The sequence below is a fragment of the Lepisma saccharinum genome, chromosome 19 (genome assembly GCF_977018435.1).
Source record: "Lepisma saccharinum chromosome 19, izLepSacc3.1, whole genome shotgun sequence".
Lineage (NCBI taxonomy): Eukaryota > Metazoa > Arthropoda > Insecta > Zygentoma > Lepismatidae > Lepisma > Lepisma saccharinum.
In genome coordinates, this window is record NC_139247.1 from 12,739,826 (window position 1) to 12,767,281 (window position 27,456).

Consider the following 27,456-nt stretch of genomic DNA (forward strand, 5'->3'; position numbering starts at 1 on the left):
CCGAACCCTTCATTTCTTACACTGAGGAAGTGATATGTCACATGTGTTTGGAATGATTGTGGATCTAAATGAACATAGTGTCAATAGAACACTTGTCACTGTATTTTGTAGCGTTTGCTTTTTTGAAACGTGTTCTTTCTCAATCTTTTAACACGAGCGATTTGGGTTCCCTGTGGTGGGTTTTAGATCATTTGTCTAAATCGCACTGTTTGCAAGGGTTTGGAATTTCATATTTTTCCGGTACTTCCAATTGAAATAAAATTTTCCAAAAACATATGAGGGGAGGTAAAAGTTCCATTTACGGGCTGGTATATCAAAAAGCCATATCACTTGGTTTGCAGCTACGCCCATTTATTTCAAAACTGATGCAATTTGGGCAACTTTTTCCTACTATGTACGAAATGCCGACTCAGTAGCTGAGCGCGTAAAGTGGTGGATTTTGACATCGCCACCAAGTTCCCAGATTCGAATTCTGACCTGGGAATGGGTGTCCATTGTGAGTCTCCCTTCATCAATTTAGTCATATTATCACTTATCAACATAGTAGTGATTATTCAAAAAAGACAGAAAAGTGACGCTAAGTAACAAGAATAGAAAAATGCAAATACTAGGAACGAAAGATAATGCATTTATTTTTCTCCACGTGGAAAATCTCATATTAAGAAAGTTGGGGTCTTCTGACGTTTATTTCATTAATGGTATTCAATATAGGCTACCTTGCGATCTTGGTGAAAATACAATTACCTCTTTAGGGTGTAATTTTATTTTACACATAGTGCACTCATTTTATCCCTCTGTACCAAAGATTCACAGTCCGAGCAACTCATCACCTGAAATTTTACACGTTACGTAGGAAGGGGGCGGGAAAAATGCATATTAAATATACACTTGGCCCAAGGAAAACGCCTTGATCTTTCCTGTTGGTGTTCAGTCCTCTGTGAAAGTATTTCGAATCAAACTGTAAACTGTAGGTCAAGTCTTGAGTATCACGTCTCAGAGTAAGTATCATGTCGAGATATTGAGATGTTCCTGCGTTACGTATGTCATATGTCACACATAAAATGTAAGATTCTAGACGTTACATTCGATTAAAATATTCATAATGATTTCATAGATTTGTGAAGTATTTCGTGATGTCTGTTAACACATGAGTATCATGACATTACCTGAATGCATGGAATCTTTAACAAATATATCCTACGTGTGTGACGCTTTGAAAATGTAGCACAGTTGGACTTCATTTGTCTGTGCAGCATATATGCTCCATACACTAATTTTTATTGGTGAAAGATTCAAATTATATGCATTCACAAACATATAAACCTTAATGCAGTTAAAAAACAATAACAATTTTGAGATTATTTCATTTGGTTATTTACATGGAGTAGGATGACTTTTCATGGAATGCCCTAATATTCTAGTGAGAGCAAGGCCAGTTTTAAATGTATAATGGATTGCCGGGAATAGTACGCTTAAAATTGGACAAAGTTTTTAATAAATGCAAGAAGTTAGAATTCTGTAGTTCCTACAGGATGTGTAAATCATTAGTTCCAATTCGTGTGTGTTTAATAAATCGCGGATTGTTTTAAACTTCCTCCATTGCAAGATGAGCAGTGGCAAAATACGATGCACAAAATTATGGAACAGAATACGGCACGAGCAGGATCGAATCGCCAGCACGGACCTTACACTTTTATTCCATGCAATCCTATAAGTTTTATGATCACGCAGTACGTTTCTGACCCAGTCATGCGAAAAGGCATTGGAATGTACACTTAAAATGATTTTTCCTATGCGATATCACGCTTGAGTAAAAACGTCAACGTTCTCATGGACACAGAAAAATAGCACCAGGAAATTTTGAAAAGGATGAAAGGTTGATCTATGTCGATATGCCATTGTCTCTTGTTTATAGTTATTACAAAGTCAACCCACGAGTGACTGTGTATCGTGGTTGCATGTGTTCACGAGTCATTTTATGAGGGTTTGTAGAGTCCGAAATGCGTGTCAAAGAGAAAGAAATAATTAACGTTTTTAGTAATTGCCTTAGAGCTGTAAAAGGTAGGGTGGTAACAAGCCGTATATGTTGTTTGTACTATACATTATGTATACATACATGATAGCGAGACGGATATTTACAAATCCAGATAGGCAACTCGAGACGAAACTAAGAATCTGCATACCTTGCCTTTCTTGATGTCATCCTGAGAGTAGAGTTATACAAAGTAAATAAATCTGTTCGTTCTGCGGCTGAAGGACGATAATATGTATAAGCCAACATTATGGAATATTAATTTTTCTGTTTTTTAAAACGTTATAATTAGTGTGTAAACATTGCACAGTATAAAATACGTATTACTACTAAATTCGTTTACCGTAGTACCTACCAACACTTGACACTTCAATCTGTAATCCTTTGCTTTGAATTTCATCAACTAGTTCATTCCTCAAGGTGAAATGATTTTTCCAAGGATTTGGGTTAAAGGTATGCTAAAGCTGATTGACATGGCTTATTTTACTTCATATTTCTGCCACTTTGGCTAATGACAAAGACGAGGATGCGTGATGATATGATGAAATTCACAATGGAACACACATGACCATGTCAAGAATCGAACCAGAGACCCCTGGCGTCGTAGTGTGCAGTGATGAGCACTTAAGTTGGACGGTTTTGCACGACTTTCCCACACACGTACTTGTACATTAACTGGATCTCGATTGAGAAATAGCTAACGTACTCTTTGCCGCAGTTAGCAAATAACTATTAGAACCTCAGTTTGGTCAACATGTATAATACCTTGAACGACTAATACGCTATTTGGTATTTATTATAATTGGTTAAGGTATTTGAAGACGATGCACAGTGGGCCAGAATTCTGAAAATGGGGACAAAAATTGAAATTCCTGCTTGAAAGGAGAGCCTTTAAACTATAGGCGTGCACACGGGGTGGGGGGGGGGGCAATTGGCCCCATATTCGGGACGTCCGCAGATTTATTTCCCACGGAGGGTCAAGCAAGGTATTTTAAAATCGAGCATATTACCCCAATAATATTGTTATTCCAACAAAAACAACACGTTAATTTGAAATTATCACATTAATGTAAATTACTATAACTAAAATCAAAATATATGTATGAAATATATACTTATAGGTTGGTATTAGATTTCTAAGGGAGATGTGTAGCCATTCTTGCCCCCCTTTCAGACGTCTATGCCCTTCATTATTATACTTTGACCTAGAAATTTAGTGTAGAGGAATCTTATCGCCGGTATTAAACGATATTATACTTTTTAAAAAAATCAAGTATTTTCAAGCCGATTAAAGTTCAAAGCAACTACTGGGGAAGGGGCATTGCGCCTCCCCAACCTCCGACGGAAAAAATCAATTGTAGCGAGCAAACATTGAGGTAAAATAAAGTACAACCTTAGTGACAATGAAGTTCGACGAGTCACAAATATAGGAGTGCGTTGTGAAAGAAGGAGAACACATGCATATGCTGAACATATTTTATTCAGCAGGCTACATGGAACAAAGGAAAATATAAATTTCCGCTGCAACGTAGCAATGTATGGTGTCCACACAAAATAAAACATTTTCGTCCATCTACACGTGACATTAAAGTTCGACCACTGTTAGAGGGGATCCTGTTTACCATGGTGTGACGCCGCCCCGTCGGCGAACAACTGTGGCAATGCGTCGGGGCATGATGCGGACGAGTCGTTCAAGGTATTCCACATCGATGCGGTGCCATTCCTCCTGCAGGCAGGCGATAAGAGCAGCCACTGTCGTGGGTCCCCTCTGTTGCACACGTCGCTTAAGAACACGCCACACATTCTCAATGGGCGAGAGGTCGGGACTCGATGGTGGCCATGGCAGAGTTCGCACGTGATGGCGAGTCAACCATTCTCTTGTCAGCCGCGCTGTATGAGGCCTGGCATTGTCGTGTTGAAAGATGAGACGCCGCCTGTAGAACATGTGCCTTCGCACTGTGGGAAGATGCCGCTCCAGTATGCGTGTATAGGCGTGTGCATTCACGATGCCCTCACAGACGTGTAGTGGGCCAACCCCAGATGCCGTCATGCATCCCCATACCATACCTGACGCAGGTTTCTGTACCCGACGTGCATAACATTTTGCTTCATTCTGTTCCACCTTCCAACAAATGACTGTTTTCCGTATTTTCCCGTACACAACATTGAAAATGGATTCGTCCGTCCACAAAACCCTGTTCCACTGCCGAAATGTCCATCCCCGGTACATTCGTGCCCACCGTAGTCGATTGCCTTTGTTCAACATGGAAAGGAAGGATTTACGTTTCGCCTTGTACACTCGGTAACCGCATCGCTGTAGGTAACGGCGAATGGTTCTGGTTGACACTTCAATGTGAAAGCGTTCTCGAGTCCACAGTCGTACTTCGGCCACAGAAACATGATTGTTGGTCTGGATATAGCGCCTAAATATCCGTAGGTCACGCACACTCAGCAGGCATTTTCGACCGGGGGCCTTACCTGGCTCTGTGGTACCCGTATTTTGGTGGTGTTTGATGATGCAGTGGACGGTTGACTTGGGTAAGTTCAGTTGGAGCCCTATTTCCCGTTCACTGAGTCCATCCCGTTGCAAGTCCACCACTCTTCTCCTCACGGTTTTGTCAATAGGTTTGCCCCTGGCCATGTTGATGATGCACTGTGGTTCCTCGGTGCACAGCACGCGCTTATATACGGCGGTCTCCTTTATCGTGTCCGTGACGTCATGCTTCCGTCGAATGCGCCACTATCTGGAATTTTTCCGTATGGGTCTGGTGCCTGGTCGAAGTTCAATGTCACGCGTATAGTTCCCCGTTTTCGTTCTTTACGTGGCCTTGGGTGCAACATGCTGGGATCACGATTCTTGCCTGCTCACACGCCTCCTCTTACACACATGCGTCACTTCTGCGGGTCACCCATTCCACCGCCTATGCCTCTGTGAATTTAATCACGTATTCCTTTCTGGTCGAACTTCATTGTCACCAAGGTTGTAAAACTAGTAGAATCTTAGAGCAGCAGAAATAAAGGCTACTCAAGATGGAATTAGTTTCCACGTTTTTCTTGCATTATTTCTTCCAAACGTCCTAAATCTCCAGCAGGGAGCAAAAAAAGGCAATATCCTCCAACGACATCTAATTTTGTATGAAAAACTTAATATGCTGACAACGGCAGAAATTTATTTTATTATAAAACATAAACCAAACGTAACATTTCAACCTTCTAGCAAGGTCTTCTTCAGACTCTGTACTAAGTACAACTGGAACAAGGTACAAAACAGGACGATACACAAAAATTACTCCCCTCCAGACACAAAACTATTAGAAAGTTGTTTTTTCGGAACATTCCTTACCAAACTGTACTTTCACCTGACAGGCGATTTAGCTAAGATTTCCTTTCATCTGATAAGTGGTCGGACTCTTTATCTCACGCTTTTTCTCCTTTCCACTCTTTCTAACACCTTCTTCCATTCTTTGTTTATCATCAGTCCCCCATTCCAGTTCATTGTGTCTTCTCCTCCTTTCTCCGATATTTCCTTGGCTTCCTTCCATTTTGTCACTAGTATTCTCTTCTCCCTTTTTATCTGCTTAGCCTCATTCCACTCTATGTCATGCCCTGTTTCTCTCGTACGTTTAAATATCGCATATCTCTTTCTCTCTCTTAAGTCGTACATCATCCCTATGTTGTTTCAACCTGTCTTTCAGCTACTTTTTCGTTTCTTCTTTGTACACACTCTGACATTATTTACACTTCACTTCGTAGATAATCCCTTCCTCTTCCTCTTCTCTGTTTTCCTTTTTCTTGTTTGCATTCTTCGCTATTCTTAAGATGTTTCGCCCACCCTTCCTGTAGGTTTTAATGCTCGCTTTCCTAAGCACTTTGCATATCTTTTCTGTGGTGTTCTCCATACTCTTGATTCCAAACCACCTCTCTTCTTTCTTTCTCTTCCTTTTTTTCTTTCTCTTCCTCTTCTCCCCTGCCACTTTTCTTCCTTCTTTTCTTTATGTTCAGTCTATCCTCCTTCTCGTAGCCATTTTTTCAGCTGTTTCCATAGGCTATTTATTTTGCCATCTTTTTCACATTTTTTCTTGCATATTTTCTTGATTCTGTCCTCCATATTCATTATGAAATTTATTTTTGTCACCTCATTTACATACCTTCTTTTGTGGCAGAATACCCCTGCTGTACACTTCTTCTGATACCAAGCGGTTTCAACTTCTTATCCTCCCTTCCTTTTCATCAATGTATCTAGGTAGCTTATATTGTCTCCTTCTTCTATTTCGAGTTCCAACAATATCCCTCTTTCTTCATCTTGTATTTCTTTGGCAAATATGTCGAACTGCCTCTTCGTTCCCTTCCATATGCCAAAACAATCGTCCACATATCAGCAAAACAGAATTATTTTGTCACCTCCTATTTCGACCACTTTCTATTCCCATTCATTCATAACCAACTCAACCAATGCTGGGCTTAGGCTAGAGCCTATATTCAAGTCCTTCACTCATTAACAATATTTTATCCCCCATTTTAAAGCACGCCCATGCTTTAAACCACTAATTCCCTGTAGAACAGTGATGGGGGCTACCTAAAAGAACAAATAGTTCCATCAAGGTGTTGACGTAAATGAGGATTTAAGTTGGGCAAAACCCATACATTTGCCAAATGCCATTTCAGAAACGTCTCGCGCACAGTTTCACCCATTGAGACTGGTGTTGAATTATCAAAACATTATCTGCGTGGGGTTCTGTTGCACATATTCTACATATCGTCAAGGTATGTACTTTCTGTAGGTAGAGTATGAATTCATTTACTGGGTTGTGGGCATTGTTATACAATGCTTGTTCATACCCAGTGGTTTTCAGAAGAGTTGCAATGATGTGTGTTTCTTCCATTTGACTCTCAAAATTTGTGGGATGAGATGCGATTAAGATGTTTATGCCGAATGATTTAATGGGTCTTATAAATGCAACCAAGAGAAAACTGACTACTAACTCGTGAAAATACGCAGGTACGAAATGTAAATAAAATGTCAGTTGCACACGGCTTCACACTAACAAATAAGCCTACATTGAGTAGAGTTGCATTAGAAGTGGAGTACATTGGAGACCAGATAAAGCATCTTAATCCTACATACCTCTCAGCTTGTATTTGGAAAGATCTGACAGTTTCTCACACATTAGTTTGCAACAAAGCAAGGGGTGCATCCGCTTCTCAGGCGTGTTACATTTGTGGAGCTTCGCCGACGGAGATCAGCAATATTGACGAGGTCACTCAAAGAGCGACAAACTCTCAGTTCTGACTTTCAATCCTACGTGCATGGAATCGATTGTTTACATGTCGCATCGACTCGAATCCAAGAAGGGGCAGGCTCGTGGAGAAGACAAACAGACACAAAATCCCGAGAAACGAACGTCCAGGAGAAATTCGTAAGCTCACTGGACATAGTCATTGACATGGCTAAACAGAGTGGTAGTGGCACTTTCAATGATGGCAAGACGACACGCCGATTCATTCAGGACCCTTAGAAAGTCAGGCGGTGTCATAATTATCAACGAGTTGTTCATCAAACTATGCAGGCTATTTTGTAAACTCTTATCGTCAAGTCACTATATTATCATCTACAGTTTTCATGAATGTGCGTTGGAAACTGCAAAATTTATTGTAGCAGTATATTTCTGGTATTATATGCCCGATGGCGTACATAAGATATTGTTCCACGGTCCAGATGTCATAGCATCAACTTTTCTTCCACTCGGCAGCTCTCTAAGAATGCTTAAGACGCAAGAATCAAGAACATAAAGAGAGTTACTTTCCGCAAGAACTAACGAAATTTTTTACCAAAGAAGATCTTATGCATCATCTGCTTATCTCGTTCGATCCACTAATATGAAGCCTTCGGCCTTTGCCTGCTAAGAAGTCATGCATTCTCTTAGAAGATGTCACTCGCTTGCTCGACATCACGAAGTTCAGATGAAACTCAACAATCTTGCTGGCTAATGGAAAATCTATCCACTACTACCAGTGAAAGTGAAGGGTACGGTTTATCTAAGTTAGTATGTTAACACAGTGCACTTTGAAATTTATTTCGTTGTGTAATGAAGGTGAAGTTCACCGTGCCATGAAGAAATATAGGGGAGTGTGGAGGTCCCACACATTGACGATCTTGGCCATTTGTGGAAGTAATGCGATCAGCACCACGCTGCCTCCTACCCCCCCCCCCCCATCACTTTCGGGTTGCCTCCGAATCCCTATTTATTACATGATATGTAAACTTCAAAGCAGCTTTCACACAGGGATATAGCCAGAAAACATTCTGACCGTAGAACACACTCCGGAGAATCGAGCCGGAGTCCCCGTTTGGCAGTTAGACGCTCTACCGACTGGACCACCGCGGCCATCAGGGAGGCCTTTTGATGAAGAGACAATCACTACGTGGAAGTGAGCTTGACTTTTGGACTACTCAGCAGGTTACAACCCGATCAGTTTCATGTTCCCAGCATGAAATTTCCCCATGAACTGTCCATGTTTTGGAGCTACAAAAATGAAGAAAGCAAAAAAACATGGCGTGTGGCAGAAAAAGTCTTCCATAACAAAAAACATCAGTGTCCCAATGTAAACACGTAAACCATGTTGAAACGAGAAAAAAAAAACAGGATGATTGTGTTACCATGGAGATGATAACTTTTTCATTTTGCAGTTGAGAGAAGATGACACAAATGACAATGGGCTCTGACTTGGGGCAAAAGCTGGGCTTCTCCCTAGTTGGAATCGAAATCGTGTAGGAGGCGTTCAGTAGAGTGCGAGCATTTTTTTTTTCAAATAAGGTTGTGTGTGTAGAGAAGCATTATTCTTGTGAATGCTATTGTGTGTTTTACTGTGAGTAGTGAAGTACAATGGCAACTTGTGAACAAGTACAACAGTACCAAAAGAGGGCGTTGACCTCGTGCTGTGTGCTGTCCATGTGTGTTAACAAGTTAGCATGTATTGATAAAGGTACGTACCATTTACACGTCTTCTATGTGAAGATAAGTTTCAAATTGCGAAAGATAAGTATTAATATTTGAAACTACCACTGCGACTGTTGGAGACTCTGTTCTTAAGAGATTGAGTTGTATGTCAAAACCACATCAATCGAGAAAAGAAAATGTTCTTAAAAATGAAATATAGATTAGAAAATAAGACATTTTATGAATAAATAAGCATCCTGAAATTTATCCAAAGGAGAGAAGAAAGAAGCTCCTGTTCAAATTGAGTATTCAAGGTAAGAAGTATAGCTATTATAATCTTATATTTTCACTCACACATAGGGGTACATAAATATTTCACAACAAACCGTTATTTTTTTTTAAATAGGCATGGAACACTTCAAACAGTTTCCTTACTGTTGTTTTTTAATAATACAATTTCATAATTATTTTTAACGTATGTATTCATAATTCCAATGTCACATAAGCCTCTTCTAGTTCGCTGCACTTTTTGACACTGGGTGTAGTGTCAGTGTCAGGGTGGTGCAAGGAAATGACGTTCAACCAAGTAGACGGATACCGGTGTTCAAGTTCAGAAGATTCAACAAATTCCTGTCTGCTGCTTTAAACTTTCATTTGATTAGTTAGCACTCACCACGTTACCAAACACCATACATAGACCGACACAGAACGTAGAGAAAACAGTACAGACACAAAATACACTACTTGACTCGAAATCAACTAACTAGACGACTCGGTGTTGCACCGAGTAACCAACTTGACGCTTCGGTGTAAACGTACGTTTGGTAACAGAAGCTTTCAAATATAGCTAAAATGTTGGGGAGCATCGAACAACAATATTTTCACCAAATAAAGTTTTCCAAAATAAGACATAAGACTACATAACATTACATTTCCACATCATTGGAATACTTTCAAGCACTACTGTTTAAAATATAAAACAAAATAATGTGTGACATATACATACACACACACACACATTTATATATATATATATATATATATATATATATATATATATATATATATATATATATATATATACATATATATACATACATACATGTATATTAAAACCACTCGATCTGTTAGACCGAGTATTGGGGACCTCTTATGGGCCCAGATCTGATAAGAGTTCAGCTCCGAAAGTCGGTTGTAATATGTATCTTTGAATATATACATTAGGCGGGATGGAAAAATATTTAATTTATTTGTCCTCAATTGAAACATTATTTTATTATTTGATGTTGGTTATATATCAACAGTTTTTATTCAGTTTTAGGGCCTAGTTCACTTGGAGTTTAATCAGTTCGTGAGTATTCCAAAATTGTTCCGTATTGTTGAGTTAATTTATGTCTCACTTGTAAATGCGGTTACACAATGAAACACTTAAAAAGTTCTTGATGCCTTAATTAAATTCCTTCTATTCCGCTAACATCAACTTTTCAGTTAACGGCTTCGCTTTGTCCGGGTTGACTTTTTTATTGTCGACGTGGTACATTTCGTCCTGGCTATTCTTGTGTTTATTCGTTTCCTTCATCAACTGTAGTTTGTCAACATTCTCTTCTAAAATGCGTCAAACCGACACTTAATATAATTGTATTGCCCGTCTATACTTTTATAATATTCACTGTATTGTGTTTCAAGAGGAAGGTCGCGCCTAGATGTACAGAATGGGAGAAAGCGAGTAGAAGGAGCGTAGCGGAGTTTTAAACTTAAACCAAACCGAGACTCCATTAAACTGTATAACATACTTTATTACACACAAAATTGATCATACATATTTTTATATGCAAGGTCAAAGGTCACATCATGTGACCTTGAAGGGAAAAATTCATTTTTTTCATATAAATATATGTTTTGTGAAAACTATGCTCACTTAACTCCCTTAACACGTTCAAGATGAAAGTTATACCAAAGTTATGAATTGTTTTATTTGACCTTGTAAGCACATAAATTTACTTTTTACGTTGGCAATCCTGCTGTATGAATGCCATATATTACCGAGAGGGCTACATCTCACATATGTACATTACTTGTTGATATGAAAAATTAATTACGTATGTATAGGTTGCTGCACAATATCAGGGTGACTACTCACTTGGAATTCCTTGAATTCCAGGAATTTCACATGAATTATTGGCTCCGGACATTATGCGTGATTTATTGGCTCTGGAAATTATTAATGATTTTTGGCAAGACATGAAATAAGGTACAAGCGGATGTTTTCTCTCTTCCAATTTTTTCTCCGTAGACGTGAAAAATTGCAACTTTATTAATCCAAATCCCATTAAATTTATACATGCTTATAAATGCCCTGAGACAAGTTTCTCTCAGTTTAGATTTTTTTTGGAAAAGAAAGCTACATGGAAAATAAAACTAAATTTTCTCAATCCACTTACTTTGTTAGTGTCTTTTACAGAACAATCTATCTGACAGACGGAAGGTTATTACAAAATAATGTATCTTGAAGTTGATTAGGTTAATTTTTTTGTACATTTGAATCATACAAAACCTTTATATTGTCAATATTCTTGTGTGTAGAAGGGAGGGTGAGAGTCGATAATACGTAAGGTTGGAATAGAGAAAACATCTGCTTGTATCGTTAAATTTTTGGAAAGTTCGCCTAGAAAACCAGGATATATACTTGAATATAATCATGGTTTTAGTGACCACCATGAATCTTATTGCGTTATCTACACTCAAACTCCGCCTTTTGTCTGTGAGGATCATTTCATGTGCTGAAAATTATCTTTCAACAGAAACATAGTCAGTAGTGCTAATTTGAATGCTGAAACATTACTTTGCAAGGCGTGAATGCCAAGAATGCCAAGTCGTGAATGCCTCGTGTGACCAAACTCACACGAGAGTGGGAAAGGCCGCACAGATGAGAAGTTTTCACTTGGGACTGTGCAGGCTGTAGAGACGATTGGGTGCCAAAACTGAGAATGGAGAGGGGGGAGGGAGGGCAAAAACAGTTTACTTTATTTGAGTAGGCAAGGTTTTGGTTAGAATTAAGAGTCTATAGTGCAGGGGTAAAAAGAATGGGGGAACTATCCTCATTCTGACGTCACTGTTATGCTTTGATAAAGAGCATATACTTGGAGGGAGGGAAATCGACAGAAAACATGTTTCAAACACACCAGTCATTCAATTATTTCACCACCAAACCTAGTAAATACCTCTGTGAGATATAAACATCCTGTAAAACCTAGAAAGAAATATAAAAACCTAAAAAAAGGTTTAATTTATGCACATAAATCTAAAATAGCTTCTTACAAGCAAAATGGGTTATTTTGGGCAGTTGTTTCGTTTTTTAATGAAACGCTGATATAACTTGTTATCTCTTATTGTTCTGCAAAAAAATAGGTTAAAAACCTAAAATCCGAGGTCTAATGATCAGCAGTACTGGGTAGGGTTGCGTGATCACCAGAGCCGAAATTTCTAGGTAACTTCCCCACCTGAAATCAATCATTCGGGTCTCCCTTTTGGCAGTCAGACGCCCTATCGACTTGACAACATCGGCTCTGATAATACAAATTGATTTAGTTATATCATTTTCCAACTTGAGGCATGATAAAGGCATTCGTTATATACGTTTGGTTCATTCGAAACAAGGCCTGCTGTTCACGGGGTAATAATTCTAATTGCAAACATTGCTTGTCAATGCACCCAACCATAACATTTATTTTAATTTATTTCAATAACTAAATCGAAAACGCAGCCTTACAAATTGCAGTTTGACGAGCAAATAAATGTACTGTTTTAGTAACTACAGGGATTCCGCTGTTTCTTCAACCTAACAACACATAAGAGTTGCGAAGGTTGGCAACACTTGATAACTTGTATTTGAGGAAATTCACAGCCCAATGATTCCAGATTTGAAGGAGATTGACCCGACATGAGGATCAGAAGCTTACGTCTCGCCGAGTTGTGATTGCCTCGAGATCTATCTTAGATTCTCCTTCCTCTAGCATCGTGATGCAGCGTCCGTTAATTTCCCAGTGAGAGAGTGGGAACCTCCTCTCAATGCTTGGACGTTCTGCTTTGGGGCTTCATTGCAAGGTCGGATAATCCGCATATTGAGATAACCTGTGTATTCAGATAGCTATTTACTTTTTCAAACTCAGTAACAATTCTGGCAATTACGTCTTTTGAAATTAAGGAATAATTTCCCATTAGAGGATCGATATTATCTTTCCAGAAATAACCCACATTGAGAATTAATCAAACTTACGTGAAACGTAATGAACTTAGTAACGGAAAAACATGTTTTAGGGGGGGGGGAGTAAACATTTAAAGAATATGCCTAGAATACGTACAGAAGATATATAAACATAGCAAATTAAAGATATGTGGAGATACCTTAAAGCTGATAACGATAAAACAGTCCGGTCAATGCACACATTAGGATAACTTAGATATTAGAATATCCGAAGTATGGATATTTGAATCCGCATATTAAATTATACGATATCCCGATAAAAAGTTTATCCGAATTGGGTCGTTTCTCACTAGGGACGCCCTCCTCCCAAGATCAACACAATTTTTCAAAGTGAAAATACAAAAAATAGTAATGTGTCAAAAAATACATGCATGATTTACTTCATATGTTAATTTTACTATATTTCAGTTCTGGGAGTTTCCAGGATTCTTGTTTAGAAACCTGATGGTTAGAGACCTATAGGGACGCCAAGACGAAGATGGAGGGATAATTTTGAGATGGACCTAACGGAAATCGGTAAGGACGGAAATGATTTGATTGGCCTTGTCCAGGATAAAGAGAGATTGAAGGCTTGTGTTGCTACAGCCATAAACCTTCGGGTTGATTTAAGAAGGCTAGAGAGTTAGTTAGTTAATTCTCTTTCGGTCAGTCCACATGAAATAATGTTCTTTAGTGTCCCGATCTTGCACTAGAATACAAATGTTGTAGTTTCGTTTCTTGGAAAGGTATTTGGTTTAAAATAAAATCCAACCCAATTTTTAAATTCTATTCTATTTTATTTATTATTTTGTGCTTCATTTTTATGTAGTCAGCTCTTAACAAATGATTCTGTGTGTCAGTGAAGCTTACAAATGAAGAGACTATCTGAAATTAAAAGGCATACCTCTTCTCATATGCTAATAAAGAGATACAAGAACAACCCCCGTTACTTGCAATATGACATTTTTTTTTTTTTTTTTTAGTTATTTCGTAAAGTCTGCGAGAAATGTCCTTGGTGCTTGAAATGAAAATGACCGTGAAACTACACGACGTTATTTAGTTTCAATTTTGTACTAGTAATCTACTAAATATTCGTTTATTATTTATTTGTAAAATAAACATTGTAATTATCTTCGTTATTACAAATACCCTTGTGTCTCTTTTCCATGGGGAAAATCATAAACATATAAATATCACAGCATTACAAAATACATTTGTTTTCTATCAAGTTCTAGTGTGCAAAGCGTAATTCAAAAGCTTGAAAAGCTAAATTTTCCTACAATATTGAAACATTAATCTTGAAATTCATTGTAATTACAAGAAAATGCGATTCCCTACAATATACACTAATATTGTCATATTCTAGTAAGAGATGCACGGTGAATATAGTTTTCGCTTATTATTTCGAAACTATTTTTTCTTATATACGAGTACATTCTTCTTCCAGCTAACCCTTCAGTTGCATACATTAACCGAACATGGATAAAAATTGTTCTAATCAAGTAAGAGTCCTGACAATTTTTCTTTGGATTTTTAGGAGCATCTCCCGTTAAAAGTCGTTTGGGACAAACGAAGAAGAAACGAGCTGTCCCAAAAGAGGTCTCGCTAACAAAGATGGAAGCCTTCTCTTTTTTGTCCTCGTAGCTACAAGGAAAAGAGTGAAAGCACGCATTTGGATGTCCCATCGACCGAGCTCATTGTTCCGGTAGACAATTAGAAAGAAGTTGAAGATGACGACAAAGACCGCATCTTCCAGGCAACTCTGGAATGGAGGAAGTAATTTCTCCCTGGAAATGCCAGTCGTTACACTTCCTCCCGGTTACCTGAGGCAACCGTCGTTGGAAGTCGGAGGACAATAACGAGAGACTCTGGAACAGCGACGCAATTGTATGGCCGTCAAGCGCAGCCGGACGAATAAGGGCCAATGTACAATGGAGCATTAAGTCTTAAATGATCTGACGTCGTTTCCATGTATTGGCAGCTTCGTGTTCCGTCACATAGAGATGATGTAAAATAATGGTATGTACATAACCTTTGCAGGAAAGGTTCCAGGATTCATTTCCTAATTCTCGAGCTATGATATTCAAACACGTGAATTGGGTGTTATTGATGCTGTGTCCGAAATTTCCAAAAAACAGGCTTGAAATATGGTCTTGTCGGAAGTGACGTCACATAGTGCGGTTCGATAGCTCCAATTAAACGTGTAATCAAGCCCCCTGCATGCAACAGGTGGCATTGACAACTTATTCACTAAACGCACAGCAATGAAATTAGGCGGGTGGCAGAAGTTCGCGCTGTTGCCACGTCGAAGCGCAACCTCGTGTGTTTGGAGGTTTAACAGAATGAAAGATGTTGTTGTAGAGTTGGTCTTCGTTATCCATGTGATGCAAACTGACAGCATTTGCTCGAAAGGCCAGGGATCACACGAATGTGGCCGGAGAGAGGTGGGTCTGATGCTCGAATTAAGCAACGCAGCCCGGTTGACGTTGCCACACAGTGCGCGGGAACCAGCGACATTTGTCCCGCTCTCGCTTTGCTTTTTCACATGTGGCAACAGCGCAATTGTGCCCAACCGCCTATTTTCGAGGTCGTGCGTTTAGACTAGTCAGCTTGTTGTTCTTTGTTTGAAATCATTTAATTCTAAAGCCAGCCAAATGTTGGTTCTACTTCCTCTAATGTGTGGAAATGTAAGTATTAGGACATTCAAAGTGATATGTGATTTATATGAAAACAAGTATTTACAGCCGACCTCCGTGGCAGAGTGATCAGCGCATGGCGCTACGACGTCAGGGATTCCGGGTTCGAATCCCGTTTCTTACATATGTTCGTCTGTCCTGAATGAAAAAGAGAATTGAGATTAAATTATATGACCTGGATGTGTTGGGAAAGGCTTCCGCCAGCCTGAGCATGGGTTTCCTTTTGGAGTGTCCCTTCATCAATAGCATCATATCATCACTCATCCTCATCATCGCATTTAACCAAAAATGAAACGAATTAAAATCTAACAATTGAAATTCAATTCAATTGAACCAAGTGTTTATAACACGGGAAAAACAACGTTAGTTCCATCTACCGATTGTAATTGGCCCTACAGTCCACGTGCAATTAAGAATGTTTTCTATTGATTGATTGATTGATTGATTGATTTGGTGATTTAAGTCCACTTCATGCACAGTAAGGCTAATTGGGACTACACCTACAGTTTAAAGTGGGATCCGAACCGCTTGTGCCACTGGAAATCGAAACTGGATGCTCTTGCTTGATAGATTGCATAATTTTGTTTATTTTACTTCACATTTCTATCACTTTGGCTAATCGCGAAGATGAAACTGAGTAACGATATGATGAAATTAATGAAGATATACTCTCAAAGAGCAGGCCGGGATTCAAACCCGGAATACCTGGCATCGTAACGTGTTGTGATAACTACTCCTCCACGGAGGTCGGTTACAACCCTTGATTATGTTGAATGTTGAATTGTTGTTTTAAGTCCACTTGATGCATAGAGAGGCTAATGGGGCCTGGACCTACAGTTTAAAGTGGGATCTGAACCACTATGTGCCTTCTCCGGGTATCGAACCCGGAACCCCTTGATTTCAAGACGAAGACGCTGCTGCGTCATCGGCGCGGCCCTTACAATCTTTGATCATCAGGCGACAGCGTTACAAGGTATTGCGACATAGAAACAGTCCTACAGTTACTTGTGCTTAAAATTAAGTAAATATAATTAATGAGTTTTCAGAATTCACTTTCTGTGATGAAACTGTCGGAAATATTTGATCTAGAATACTTATGCTTTGAAACACTCAATATGCTGACTAAGGCAGAAATTTATTTCATTATAAAACATAAACTAAACGTAACGTTTCAACCTTCTAGCAAGGTCTTCTTCAGACACTGTACCAAGTACAAATGAAACAAGGTACAAAACAGGACGATATATACACACAAAAATTACTGCCTTCCAGACACAAGACTATTAGAAAGTTGTTTTCATGGACCATTCCAAGTTTTGTGTCTGAAGGAAAGTAATTTTTGTGTATATATATCGTCCTGTTTTGTACCTTGTTTCATTTGTACTTGGTACAGTGTCTGAAGAAGACCTTGCTAGAAGGTTGAAACGTTACGTTTAGTTTATGTTTTATATTAAAATAAATTTCTGCCTTAGTCAGCATATTGAGTTTTCATATCATGGAAACAAGGCTTAATGGTGTTACTTATGCTTTGACTCAATTGGCGAAAATTTACGTGTAATCTCTTCCAATACTTTATTCTTTCAGGGGTTTGCAGAATACTGTAATATAAACATAATCGATTTGTAATAAACAAGTCCCCTATTGGATTTCCAGTGGCAACGAAAAGTATATCACCGAAGGAAGTTGTTGAAGGATACTGATTTTTGTGTTGAGATATAACCTATCATCATGCTTCATATTGCCCGTACACGTCCCACTAAATCGCCTTTTGTCAAGGGTGATGTTAAGATTAATTGATTGATTGAGTTGGTGTTTTTAGTCCATTTCATGCGCAGTAAGGCTAATTGGTACTGGACCTACAGTTTATAGTGGGATCCGAACCACTATGTGACTCCACCAGGTATCGAACCCGGGACCCCTTGGTTACAAGGCGATGATGCTACCACTGCGCCATCGGGGAGGCGGTGATGTTAAGAGTTCTAGCATGAATTGCAAATCACAAATACAACAACGATTGCAATAATATACAACAAACAGAACCGCAAACAAACGTAATAATAATCTGAAACCTAAGATCTTGCTCAAGATAGTGATAGATGGAAGGCCTGTATTGCTGCAGACATAAATGTTCTGATTTAAGAAGGCTAGAGAGTTACTCAGTTAGCTACAGCGTTGTTTCGTGCGTATTCCTACATACCGGGTGGCCAGAATTAAAGTTACCCAACTCAGAGCCCTCTGTAGCCTGTTTGAGGCATCGTAGAACTCTGAAATTTGGTGAATCCACTATACAGACCATGGGGAAGAGGATGGCGATAAAAAAATAGTTAAATTTTCCGCCACCAGGTTAAATGTGGCGCTGTACTTCCATGATGGGTTGTAATAATGACGTAAACTGCTCAAATTGGTTATGGATTTGCCTTTACCTTGCAATCTTGCAATAAACGAGATATTATTTTCTCGAATCTTCCATCCACTAACAAATGTCTTTCTAATTAATAACTTAGCTAAATCACTTAACGTGAGTGCTGAACAAATGTTCGGAAGTGATCGCCATGCCTTTAAATAAGAAAGAACGTGCATTGCTGGTGAAGTTGTTTTATCAGAACGGTAGTAATAGTGCAGCCACACTGCGACGTTATCGTCATGCGAAAGTCAATATTCATTATTACAGCGCCACATTTCAACCTGGTGGCAAAAAATTGAACTATTTTTATCGTCATTCTCTTCCCCATGGTCTGTATAGTGGATTCACCAAATTTCAGAGTTCTGCGATGGCTCAAACAGGCTACAGAGGGCTCTGAGTTTTGTAACTTTAATTCTGGCCACCCGGTACCTCCCCTATAGCGTGTAGGTTCGTCCTCTCGAGCTAGTCTTGTCATACACGGTTGAACAATACATATCAATACCACCAACACTGCGACTACTAATGGACGCCGGGAGGGGTGTTGAAAGGTACTTTGACCCTCTCCCCCTGGAAATTGGTATGTTCATTTGAAGATACAAATAGCAAAACTTCTTATGTTTCATTTATCGTTATAATATAAATAAAGTTAATTTAGTTAATGTGAAGAGAAATAACCAAAGTTAAAACTGAATTAGATAGAAAAAGTTAGTGTAAATTACAGGAACCAGGTTACATTTGCACCTTGTAGCACTAAATCCAAAGAATAAACAATTGAAACGCAAACAAAATGTTGAACATGGACAGACGCCAAAATTTACATCTGTGTTGTTTTATTCATAATCTTTTACAGACCAAAACACCTAAATCTTATTCCAGAAATTAAAATCCAGAAGGGAAATACATGATTACAAAACAATGGGAAAACGAAACTTGAGCTTCCAAAGCAACATTCACATATTCAGCTACAAAAGAGTGTTGAATGAACTTCCTCCTTCCATGACGTCCCTCACTAATACGTCCCTCACTAATACGTCCCTCACTAATCGCAACAACTTCAAAGACAAACTAAACACTCTATTGTTAAATAAACAATATCTGTGTTCCAGCACTCACGAATAATAATCTCTCACTTCTGAACCAACTTCCTACAAACAAGTATTTTCATTTTTAATTTGCTTGTTTACTTTTCCCCTTACATGTTGCCAACCCTTGACAATATTTTGTCCTTTCTCGTATATTAAGAACATTTATATGCTTTTACACATAATATTAATTTGTATTAGTCTTAACACATGTCACACCAAGCACAATTGTGTTAATTAATTTGTGTATCCTTTGTGTATTTGTTTTCAATCTTTTTTTAGTGTGTAGATCTCAATTTTGTATTTGTTCCTTTTGTGTCTTCTTTACGTTTCTTTCTTTCTTCTTTGTTTGTTATTGTACAAACATTTAGTATGTAGAATGTATTTCGTATGTGTATGTATCCACTGGGGTTAGGTGGTAGAACAGCCGCAGGCTGAACCTCACCCCTCAATAAAGGAAAATTGAAATTGAAATTAATATTCTACAGCTTTCAAAACTCAAAAAAATACAGTTTAATGTTAGAGGTCACACAGCAATAACAATATGAATAAAATCCTCCCCCCCCCCGGTTAAATAGCCTATTTTTTAAGGAGGTGTGTTAACGCTAATAACAAAATAAAATATAATATTATCTATGAATTTCTATATTTATTACTTTATAATATTTATTATTGTTGTAACCCTGGGAATTATTATTATTATTTCATTGTTAAAATACTATTCAAGTTTCGACTCCCCCGTCTGGCGACGCCCATGGTACTACTGCTACTACTATACTACTACTACTAATAATAATAATGAACTAATTAAGCTCAGCTGTAGCTGTTCTCAAAATATCTTGTTGCTGTACTAAAATCCCTTATAAGAAAAATAACATTTCAAATTCCATAAACCTTTTTTCTGTATGATCTTGGAGTACTGGTCGTGAACATGAAGCGTTGCTAGTTAGCGACGGAAACTGCGTCGCAGACATCGTAATCCGCGATATTATCTCGAAGCTTGTTTTCTTCCGCCATAATATAGAGGGGCTGTATATTTGATAGTTTAATTTGCCGCATGATGGCGCCGTTATATGAGAATCAGTTAGTCTCCTCCTACCTACTTCAACCTCGTGTTCCCAGATTAAAATTTCCACTCCTCCCCCCTCCCCCTTCCCCCCATTTCTCTCCAGGTCTCTGACTCTGGTTCTGACGCAACTGCTGACAGTTGACACTTTGCAGTTGTTGATTTCGTTTCCTTGTTGTCGTGACGGGAACTCAGCGCCAGTGTTGCCAACTATAAAGGTATTCTAACACATGTGACAATTTTTCATATTTAAAAGAAGGAGGGAATTGCAAACAACGCACGATTTATTACAAATTATCCGAAATTGCTAAAATTTCACTATTAAATTAATCATGAGGATCATTTATATGATGAACTATTGTTTATTTTGTTTTACAGTTTAACTAAGTAATTTTCTGAAACGTTCATAAATTTATAACTATTTACTTTTTTCAAAGAAAGCGCAAGAACATAGCATGTATTGTAATTTAGTAGATTCTAATATATCTTGTTATTATCTTAAATACTTTATGAATCATCAATAGGTATTCAGTATCTCAATTGTTGACTCGACATGCTAATTGCCGACCACTATGACGGAGTGGTTATCACAGCGGCCAAATATGCCAGGGGTTCCGTGTTCGAACCCCAGCCTAGGCGTGAGTGTCTTTTCATCTATTTCATTATAGCATTACTCATACTCAACGTCGCGATTAGCCAAAGTGGAAGAAAAATACGGTAAATAACAGAAATCAAAACCAAAATAACAGGCTATTGCAAGTTACTTAAAAGAAAGGAAAGAAAGAAACATGTTTAGAAATGTTGCTACACCATAAGTGCTTCTATTAAAGACATAAATCGTAGTGCATTATGTACATTTTTTATTTAACTAAAATGCAAAAGGCTGTTTGTGTGAGCTCACAGCTATTTGTGGGCAAAATAAACACGTGTATAAGATAACTTGTGCCTTCTTCTTTTCAATATTTCATATCAAATTAAATCAATTGATAATGCATGGAAATGTCCATGTGTTTATTTTCACCAATATAATTATTTTATTCTCATATTGTTTTATATTATGTTCGTGATCATATTCCTTTGACATGTCAAAGTAATGAAAACGCTTTAGAAACATAACATTACAAGTCATTACATCATGGTTTCGGAGAAAAAGAATTTTCAGTGATTAGAATGCAAATTGCAGATGCTGCCAAGGTTGTTTTAAGGTCCTGAAAGCAGAAATCATTCTCTCAAACCGATCCTGTAGAGAGAATTAGCGTACTCATTGCGTACCATTAGATTTCTCAAATGTGCAATGTATGCGCTGAACTTAATGCGCCAAGTGATATTACCCATAATTAGATACAGCTATTTTCATTCTAAGTAACAACCGGGGAACCTCATCATTCACATCGTTGGTAAACCTGGCACCCCGAATGTTGTTCTTTCATGAAGTAAACAAGTGAAAGTCGGACGGAGCTAGGTCTGGCTTGTAGGGAGGTTGGGCATTAGCTCCAGCCGATCTTTTCAATTTCCTGTACTGTGTACCCAGCTGTATGGGGACGGGCGTTTGAATGTTGCAAAATTACATTGCGCTGTTGTTAACAATAGTCTTTGTGATGTCTTGTATATCACTGTGTCCAATATTCACATGATGTGTAATTTCTGGTACAGTTATTCTCCTGTGACTTTGGATAAGCTCGTCAATCTGGTTCGTGTTGTTACGCGTGGAAGCTGTTTGCCACTACGAGATTTGTCAACTATGTCTGTGTTACCGTTTCTACAATGTTTCTTACTCCTTTTCACTGTACTATAACGTATGCAGGCATCTTCATTGACGTTCTGTAAACGCTGATGAATTTTTGCAGCTTCAACGTTTTCACCAACGAGAGAATCCACGACAGCAAGTCGACGAAACGAACTGTCTGTGGCCGCCATTTTCCTCCTACCGACAGCAATGACCGCGAAAGTTTGCATGCTCCAGCAGTGGACAACAGATGGCAGTACCTGTCATACGTGTGGTTTCAACCTAAATGGTCAAAACCTGACAATAATCGAACAAGGCTGAAGACTTTCAGTTGTATTACGAAGAAATTAAATTAAATGTTACAGCTAGTCTTTGTATTCGAATATAAGAAAGAACGGTTTTACCAAAACAGAAAAAGTAGAAATAAATTATCGAAAGAAATGTGGTTAGTGTTTGTTTTCCTGTGAAGAAATGTTCTGGTACTCTCTATAATTCTTTCTGCAATGTTCACTCAGACGATAATGATTTAATATTTATATTAAGAATTAATAAAATATACTGTGCTGTTTTCACATCTAATCGTACGTTAGACGGCAATACATATTTAGCTATATCATTAACACGAACGACCTTCAGTTTGAGTTTTTTGTTTTAAGTCCACAATATGCACAGAAAGGCTAATCGCGACTGGATCTACAGTTTAAAGTGCCATAAAAACCAATATATGTACCCCACCGAGTGTGTAGCCCGAGTTCCCTTTATTACAACACAACAACGTTACCATTAAGCCATCAGAAAGACGAACGATAGTTACACATATACACTAATATATATTAACTACGCATAGTATTTTTATATTAATTAAAACCAATGATTAGAACCTGACGACATCTGTCATTACTAATTTATCGATGCGCTCCCTGAGATTGTTAACGTTTATGATCAATGCTTTCTAAAGCAATTAAAATCGGGATTATATATTTGATGCGCTTTATGAATTTAATCAACACGAGGAATATTTTTAATGAATCCATAGTGACTTTTCGCAATAGCTTGCAACACTGGCACTAGCTTTTGTTCCTAGCAGGTCGTGGCTCAGACTTTTACAGCCTCCACCAAGCCTTTCATTTGTAGCTCCTCGTCAATCAACATCCTATTCAGTTCCGTTAAAAAGGCTCTCTAATTGGTATTCATTATTAATGGCTGAAAAGGGAACTCGTGCCGACATTTTCTCTCTTCATTTCAATATATTTTTTTCTTGTTTTCTGATCGATTCAAAAGGACTTGTTTGCTTTGCTACACATGACAAACATCACGCGGGAACTGTTGCACTTGTCACTGACGGGCAAATCAACAGGTGGATGGACATTGGTCTTCAGTTCATTCTCGTGGTGGTAGAAACAAACATGATTTTCTTCTTTTTTTAAATGTAAAATCAATGTTCGAAACATATTTGCAGCTTTGTCGAGGATTTTTAGGAAACGAGGAAATCAGAGAGATGGTACCCGATTGATTTTATTTGGTGTTTTTTAAGTCCACCCTATGCACAGTAAGGGTAATCGGTACTGGACCTACAGTTTAATGTGGGATCCGAACCACTATGTGCCTCCACCGAGTATCGAACAGATGGTATTCGAATTAAGATTTTTACTTAATAGAAGAAAAGAAACAATTAATAAATCGTTACGTGTATCCGTTTGACAGCAAAATAATGAATTACAGTAAAACCCCGTTAATCTGGACTAACGGTGGGATAATTTGACCGGTTTGACGAAAATCCAGATTACCTGAAATAACCTAAAAGAACAGTAGAAAGTGCATTAAAACTCCGTTTATAGCAACCAAACATGATTATTATGGTGTATTCAAAGGGCATAGGCTTAAATACACTATACAGTAGAGTAAAATGTAAAGCAATGCGACAATGTAGTACGTACATACGACGAAAGCGATTGTTGACTTCTAGCCACATTAAAACCTTGCATTTCTTTATTTTTTGCCTGTCTGGATTAACCGGCTTAAGTTCGACTTAATGGAGTCCGGATTAGTTTCCATGTAAGAAGAAGGAAACGAATTCTGCGAGTGAATTTGAAACAAGGATATACTCAGAAAGCATTGCTGACATCCGTGGAGGAGTCGGCTACGAAAGAAGAAGTATCGGGTTATGAATCTCTTCATGGACATGGATGTTTGAGTTTGTCATTAATGAGAGAAAAAAACGAGAATATAGTAAAATTGATATGTATAGAACTTAAAAAAAGGTGAATGACGATGGATACTACCGAACAGGGGTATTCCTTTTAAAAAATATAGTTTAGCATAGGGCGCTACGACGGCGGATGTCCAGGGTTCGAATCCCGGCTTGGGCATGGGTATTCTATATGAGCGTCCCTTCAAAACTTTCATCATGTCATGACTCATCCCCATCTCTGTGATTATCCAAATGAGGCAGAAAAGCGAAGTAAAATAAACCAAATCAATCAATCCATGAAAAAGTATTGAAATGCAACACGAATTTCTCTCATGTGTTTTAAATATAGGGTATTGGAAAAATATAGGTATACACTAGATTGCTGCAGTGAGTGATATTTGCTCGACCGTCTAATAGTTCGCACAGACGACGCTAGGTAGCATATGGAATTGACAGCTGAATTGAATTGAATTTCAATTCTTCTCTCGAGCGATTAACGCTCGAACAGGCCAAACGATTGGCATACACTCGAAGCTTAGAAGTACACGTATAACCATAGTTTTCTGTGGTAGTTGGTCCTCAAATATGCATCGTAAGGTGAATGACGCAGTGAAATTGAAATTTAAGGGAACATACTCATTATCTCCATGTTAAAATGCAGCTTAGTCTTTCATATCAATAAATAGTGAAAAAATGAATAAATGATTTGGGCTGAAACTACCAAGGCAGATTTTTGCATACATATTTCTACGATTATTGTCACATTGAAATTATAATTGATTCTATACACTCCAGCGTAGCACGCTCAAGCGTGAAAGATTCGAACGAATTTGAGCGAACGAAATTGGTCGTATGCAGTGCTCTAGTCGTACACACATTAATAGAAAAATAACAAAAAAAAATATATTGTCTTATAATTTGATTGTATTTTTTATGGTTTACATAACTTTTGATCTTTCAAAAAAAATCTATCAAAATATTTGATTACACCTCGAATTTACATTGTATTTTATTAGTACCCCATTTTACCCTACCGGGTGTAAAAAAACGAGAACATTGTACATTATCCAGGAGAATGTTTTTCCTGCCTCATTTATTTAAAAAGAAACATCCCTGGGGGATAAAAGCGTTCAGGGGCGTGATGCTATCACATCACCCCCACTCATGACTGCAGTAGCTAGATTGTGAAACATCTATGATGTTATTATATCTTTGAATATAGATGTTCAATTGTTTTGTTGATTTGGATTGTCAAGCATGGAGTTAGCCATGTTGTATGTATATTCTTAGTTATGGATTAAATTATTATTTTGCATAAAATCGAACCCACCTGATTAATTATATCATATTACCGTGGTTGGTAATACAACAATTTGGCGACTATGTATGGGATTCAAGGACAGATTCTGGAACCTTTCGTTGTGGATAAAGGTAACATTGATTCGTATTTGGAGCGGTTTGAACAGATTTGTGTTGCTAATGGTATTCCAAAGGAAAAGCAAATTAGTCATTTTATTGCATTCTGTGGAGGAAATTTATATGATGTTTTAAGGGATTTAGTTACTCCAGATTCTGTTGCTAGTAAAACATACGAAGTAATAAAAGATGTATTGTTGAATCATTTTCAACCGAAGCATAATGTTGTTGCAGAAAGATACCGTTTTCATCTTCTGAAGCAAGAGTTAGGTCAACCTGTGTCTGAATATATAGTTTCTCTTAAACATGCAGCTACTAAGTGTAACTTCGGAGCTTTCTTAAATGATATGCTAAGAGATCAGCTGGTGTTTGGAGTTAGCAGTGAAGTTACAAGAAAGAAATTGTTATCAGAAGGCGACGTTTCCTTTCTTAAAGCTTGCGACATTGCAGTGAATATGGAAATGGTTGAGAAAGATGTACGGCTATTCCATCAAAAAGAAGGTTTTGCTACTGATTATAATGTACACAAGCTTCATGAAAGCAAGTTTAAACCTTTCCAAGCTTTTTCCAATAGGAAAACTAACTTTAATAATCAGTTTGAGAAGATCATAGTTAATGAGAAATCTGGAACTTCAAGACAATGGATTTGTTATAAATGTGGAAAGACGCACGAAAAAGGTAAATGTTATTTAAAGCAAGTTAGCTGTAATTATTGTGGATTCTTTGGACATATTCAGAAATTTTGTAGATTTCGTCATAAACCGACAGATAAAAACTTATCAAGTTTACAATTTGAATCCGCTGAATCTAACAGTTGCTTAAGTAATGTGTCTCTTGCTGTAATTTCGAAAGAATGTAAAGATTCTATTGAGTTTAATGCAGATAAGGAACATCAAGAATTGTTAATTTCACGCGAGCCCTTGCACACTTTTCAGTTACCGTTGTACAAGTATGGTTCTACTAAAGAACGGCAATTTGAATCTAACTCTGTAGTTGGAACTTTGCATAATGCTGACAAATGTACAATTGATTTGAATTGTGATGGTAAATTAGTTAATTTTGAGATCGATACTGGAGCTTCTGTAAGTGTGTTTGATAAAAGATTTCTCGATCAATCTTTTCCATATTTAAAGATCCAACCTGAAAGCGGCCCCGGCGCCCACCCAGCGTCGAATAACATGGGTACCTGGGGGAAACCCTGGGTGGTAAAGGCGGTCAGGGGCGTGATGCTGATCACATCACCCCCACTCACGACCGGATCAAGAAAGTGTGGGGCGTTACCCCCACACCCCCTATACGCCTTCATGGCGTTGTGCTATGCACAGGGGAACACTTTACCTTTTTTTCACTTTTACCAACCTGCAAATATCAATCTGAAAAATGCTGATGGAAGACCATTAGCATTAGAAGGTCAGGTTATGTTGGATGTATTGTGGAGAGATAACAAATATAATATGAATGTTTTTGTTTGTAAGCAAAATCTGCCACAACCGATTGTAGGAAGAACTTGGCTGGACATTTTATGGCCTAACTGGAGGCAAAATTTTATGTTACAGCAGATAGGAGTTCAGAGTTGTTATAATAAGGAAGTACTGATGAATAATTTGTTGTCTGAGTACAAGGCAGTATTTTCAGATGATCGTAGGGAGCCTATTAAATGTT